The sequence below is a fragment of the Mastomys coucha genome, unplaced genomic scaffold, assembly GCF_008632895.1.
Source record: "Mastomys coucha isolate ucsf_1 unplaced genomic scaffold, UCSF_Mcou_1 pScaffold9, whole genome shotgun sequence".
In the NCBI taxonomy this organism is placed as follows: Eukaryota; Metazoa; Chordata; class Mammalia; order Rodentia; family Muridae; genus Mastomys; species Mastomys coucha.
In genome coordinates this window covers 10,345,189-10,350,585 of record NW_022196915.1, presented here as the reverse complement: position 1 = coordinate 10,350,585, position 5,397 = coordinate 10,345,189, and the positions used below count along the sequence as shown (strand labels likewise).

The following is a 5,397-nucleotide window of genomic DNA, read 5'->3' as shown; positions in this document are numbered from 1 at the left end:
TCTCTCTCTCTCTCTCTCTCTCTGTCTCTCTCTCTCTCACACAAACACACACAATGTGTGTGATGCACATATACACATATATCTGGTTTGGATTTTCTAGGTTGATGGTGATAATGCAGAACCTTGGAAAACACTAGCAGAGTCAGCCAGGACAACACCTCCTGTCAAATGGGTCTCTTTCCCCCAATAAAGGTCATGCCATGTCCATTTTCCAGGTTCACCCAAAGTTAATTCTGAGCATCAGAATTAAACTTAGCTAAATCCTATAACCTGAGGCTTTTACAAAATGTTTCTTCTGACCTAAGGTTCAGTGTTCTGCTTTCTGCCTTTTTTTTTTTTTTAATAGAGAAAGCTAAATCAAGAGTTCCCACTTGGAAGGATCACCTCTGTTCTTTGTAAACTGTAATTGAAGCCATAATTCACCAAGCTCCTCAGTCTTTATTCAAAGCCTCTGGCACAGACATTCTGCTTGAATTTAATTTTAGGATGTGGTTGATCGTTCGATCGGCTTTGTAGGCTTTTCCTGTTCATGATTATTATAACCCAATATTCTTCTTTCTTGCCATAGGTGTCAGGAGGTGCAAGACCATTTCAGAGATGAACTTCCACTATAGACTCATTGTCCAGGCAGGGTGAGACCAGGGTAAAGCAAGGGAAAGACCTGGATGTAAGCTTTAAGGAGGCTCCTAGTCTTAAGACTATTCAAGTACAGAGCCACCCTGAAAAACGGAATGCCTCCTTAAATTTTATTCTTGAAGTGTCTTCTTCTCATTCCCCTCCTGTTTCTGAGGCATCCAGTAATGTCCACCCCCCACATTTAGAAAGTTTGGGGTTTGTCTTTATGTATCCCCACATATATTTGTCATTGTTGTTGCTGGTTTTAACCATGTCAATACATTTGGGTCCTGCAGTATGCTGAACTACAGATCTCAAAAATCTAATCTATGGGTACTTCAGTGGCCTCAGATGGCCATCTGTCACATATAGGTCCAAATGGTAGTCTGGAGGGAAGCCTGGGGCCATGTGTCAGCTTCAGAGTTGGGGCTCCCCACAGGAATCGGATTAGAGAGGATTATCCCACTTTTTTCCTTGATCTCTCAGGGAAGAGGAGATTGGATGAGTTCAGATTCTTTTATCCCCAATATTACACATATTGTGCCAGTCCACACAATGCCTCTCAGGCCATTTCCTTGGAAACAGTAACAACAGCAAGGACCAGCAACTTGGTGATGTTTGTTGCCATCTGATGGGGAGGGGGGATGAGGAATGTGCTGAATATGATTCACTAGATGCCTAGTTAATCAAGTTAATTATTTAGGAGCAAAGAAGGATAGAGCAAAGGGGAAGGAAAGGAGGACCGGTGAGAAGGGTAAACCATGTCACTGGAGATGGGGAAAGAATCTCCTGAATAGTTCAATCAAGGATCAAAGAGAAGCATACTCTCCCTTGTATCCTGAGTGCTGAGCAAACAACACAAGTTCTTTGTCTTTGGTTTTAGTGAGAGAAAAAAGGGCTTGACCCAAAGGCATTGAATTTAACTGAACTGGGACTCTGGTAATAAGTTCCCGTTCTGGTAATAAGCACAAGGAATGCATGTTTGATTATAATAGATTCAGCCTTAACACTTGTGTTTTCTGCTTCAAACCACAGACATTGGGTGGTTCTTTTTTATTTTATTTTATTTTTATTTTTATTTATTTTTATTTTTACTTTTTTTTAAGAAGCCACTCAGACTGCATCCTCTCCCTCCCGACCTCTAACACGGTCGAGAATGATCATCAATGGCTTTAGCAGTTGCAAGAAGCAACACTAACAGCCGGCTTCACTCTCAAGAGAGGACACTGCTTCTCCTCCTCATGGCTTCGGGTGCTCTACACATTCAGAGAAACTTCTCTAGTCTCAAACTACAGAAATGATCCCTGAAAGTATAGTCTTTGGGTGGTTCTTTTGTAGGCAAAATGTAGAGCTCACTTGCTAACAGCAGGTTATTAGTTCACTTCTAGCTTCAAAATCAGCCTCCCTCCTTCCCTTATAGCTTTTCTCCTTTATCCACATTCCTCTCCCACTGTGGTCAGAAAGATGTTTGCTTTAGTGGGGACCAATCTATTAGGCCCAAGGAAAGGGGCCATCTGCAAGGGACCTTGGAGAACGGGAGTGACTAGGTAGCATGTTCTATATGATGAGACATTTAGAAACACACACAAGATCGATCCAGTAATCATCACAGTCTTACCCTTAGAAGGATGATGCTGTCTTTAGCAGTAAAAGGTTTGTAAATGTCATAGAACCAGCCTTTGTTCTCACAGAGGTGCAGAGCTAGAATTCAGTATAATTCTCTGACCCTAAATTTACCTCCTGCACAATACTGTCTCTTTTGCAGAGTATTAGTGAATATTCAAGGGAAGAGAGCTAAAGTGGATATTCCCTTAAAATAAAACTTCAGGTGATCATCTTTGTAACAAGATACCTGCGATCACTAGGCTTATTTCTAGTTGATGGTTTGGGGACCCATTGCTTTTAGGTCTGTGAAGAGGCAGCACACTATGTCAGGAGAATATAGCAAAACCCTTCACTCTATGGCTAGGAAGTATTAGGAAGAAGAAGAACTCAGACAGTGAGTTATGATCTCCATTTGTCTCCAGTGACCTAAAGACCCCTCACCAGATGCCAACCTCTTAAGAGTTACTTGGCCTCCAGTAATGCCATCCTGAGGACCAAGCTTTTAATGCATGGGTCTCTGAGGGAAATCTGACATCTAAACTATAGCACTAGCCTAGCTAAATTCAATGATGGATTGTAATGTTCTCTACAAGGTGAGAAGTTGCTTGAGAACTATTTGATAGCAACTTACATTTGTATCCCCAGTTTGCCCAGCCCCATATCTGCCTTGGCAGCAAGCACATCTGGACCACTTGTGCTATGTGCCAAGGAGGATTGTGATGGATAGAGATGTGTTTGTTTGTTCCTTACAACAGCTCTATGCATCAGGTTACTATGTCTATTCTCATTTCATAGTCAGGGAAACTGAGCCACTTCAAGTTGAAGGAACATGCCATACTGGTTGAGCTGGAGAGTTTTTTCTTTTACCAATGTTGTTTGTTTTCAGTATAATATTTGTAGATATTGATCCCAGGACTTTATGTGTAATAGGCAAGCACCCTACTGTTTGGTTACATCCCTAGCTCTGTTAATTTTTTTTTTTATTTTGACACAGGGTCTCGCTAAATTACAAAGGTTGCTCTCTAATTTACTATGTATTCCTGGCAAACCTTTAGCTTGTAATGCCCCTGCCTCAGACTTTTAAGTAGCTATGAGTACAGGACTATACTACCAGGGTTCAACCAAAGCTGGAATTTAAATCTCTTAACCCAGATTTTAAGCCTTTCTTTTTTTCCCCTTTGAATAGGTTTTTAATTAAAAAAAAAAAAAATCTATGGTTGAATGAATGTACCATCACTTTTACATGGTCTGAGAAGATAGTTTGACTTCATTGAGGTGACCAATCATATCCAAATCCATTTCTTCATCAATATTTTTCAATGGATGAATGAATATCCTTCTGTTCTTTTGTCATGACCACTCTTTTCTTAAAGAAACAAGTCTGGTACAAAAGGGAAAGGCCAGGGGTTTCAACACAAGGTCTACGGGTGAAGATCGCCATTGCTTGTCAGCAACCAAATGCTTTCTTGGGACAAACAAAGCTTCTTGGGACTCCCTGAGGCAGAAGATGCAGGATGTACTTGGAACATGCTGGCAAGAGGAATGCAAGATGACATGCCTCCTCAATGATCCACATGGCATGAGCAGCTCTAGATGCTAGTGGCATCATCAAACTGATAGAGTTGTAGGAAGAAGCCAGAGACTTGCCTCATGGGACTGATGAGGACTTGTGTTGTTGATAGCAGAGCATCATATTATCCAGTTATGACAGAGCTTCTGTGAACATCATGTGGGGTCGTCTGGCTGGACCCTAGAGCCTTAGTATGTAGACAGAGGAAACTGCTGGGAGTAGGTTCCTGTGTAGGGAACAGTGCAGTTCTCCTTGTATTTAATCTACATGGATCTGTATTTCAGTGCTAGAGTGCTTGTCTACTGCAAAGTCCTAGGTTTGATCTCCGGTATCTCCAGAATAAAAAGCATTTAATGTGTATAGTTATGTATATGGGGTGCTATTACCTAATTTTATAGCCATGGCAATGAATTACTAGTTGTATCTATCTACTTTTATTTTGTAGCTTCATAAGTTATTTGATATATCAGTTTATGATGAATATTTTCTCATGGTTTGTATTCTAACAAGTTTTGAACTTTATTAAACATGCAGATCAATATATCTTATCAATAAATAATGCCCTCACCAGGTTTTGGCATCCTGGTTCTTCTGTCTACATGAAACAAGTTGTAACATTTTATTTTCCTCTGTTTTCTCAAGGAAACCATTAAGACCAGTGCAATTTTCTCCATAAATATTGAGAGATCTCTTCAATAGAAACCAACTCAATCTGAAGGGTTTTTTTTTATGAGTACACTTCTAATTGAAATTTGGAATTTTAAAAGAAAAATGACTGCTGTTTGTGTTTTTTACTTCTTATTGTATCTGTTTGAGAAAGTTATACTTTTTTTTAGCATTTACTAATTTTTTATTAGATATTTTCTTTATTTATATGTAATTTTCTCCTTTTCCAGTTTCCCCTCCAAAAAACAAACAAACAAAAACAACAAGAACAAATGCCTGTTGCCTCCCCCCTCCCCATGTCTGCCACCCCACCCTCTCCCACTTATTGGCCCTGGCATTCCCCTACACTGGGGTACAGAACCTTCACAGGGCCGAAGTCCTCTCCTTCTGTTGATGATCAAATTTGCAATCCTCTACTATACATGTGATGCCAGAACAATCAGACCCACCATGTGCAGTCCTTGGTTGGTAGTTGAGACCCTGGGAGCTCTGAAGGTGCTAGTTAGATCATATTTTTGTTCGTCCCAAGGGGCTGCAACCCCCTCAGCTCCACAGGACCTTTCTCTAACTCCTTCCTTGGGGACCGTGTACTCAGTTGAATGGATGGCTGTGAGCCTCTACATCTGTATTAGTCAGGTACTGTCAGAGCCTCTCAGGAGATAGCTATATTTAGGCTGGCTTCTCCTTCCTTCAGTCTCTGCTCCATAGTTAATCTCTGCAACTCCTTCCATGGGTATTTTGTTCCCCCTTTTAAGAAGGAATGAAATGTCCACCTTTTGGTCTTCCTTCTTCTTGAGTTCCTTGTGGTTTGTGGGTTGTTCTTCCTGTATTCCAAACTTCTGGGCTAATAACCACTTATTGGAGAGTGCATACCATGAAACTAATAGAAGAGAAAGTGGGGAAGAACCTCGAGCAAATAGGCACAGGGGAAAATTTCCTGA

At 40.8% G+C, this 5,397-nt stretch overlaps 1 protein-coding gene and 1 non-coding gene across 34 annotated transcripts in view; one reads left to right on the top strand and one right to left on the bottom strand.

Moving 5' to 3' along the window:
* Kcnma1 (potassium calcium-activated channel subfamily M alpha 1) overlaps positions 1 to 5,397 on the top strand; it is a 744,152-nt gene that overhangs the window by 457,958 nt on the left and 280,797 nt on the right. The gene's annotated exons all lie outside the window — the stretch shown is intronic.
* LOC116085570 lies at positions 1,724 to 1,935 on the bottom strand. Its single transcript, XR_004116649.1, has one exon. It is a non-coding gene; the product is annotated as a small nucleolar RNA U3 (small nucleolar RNA).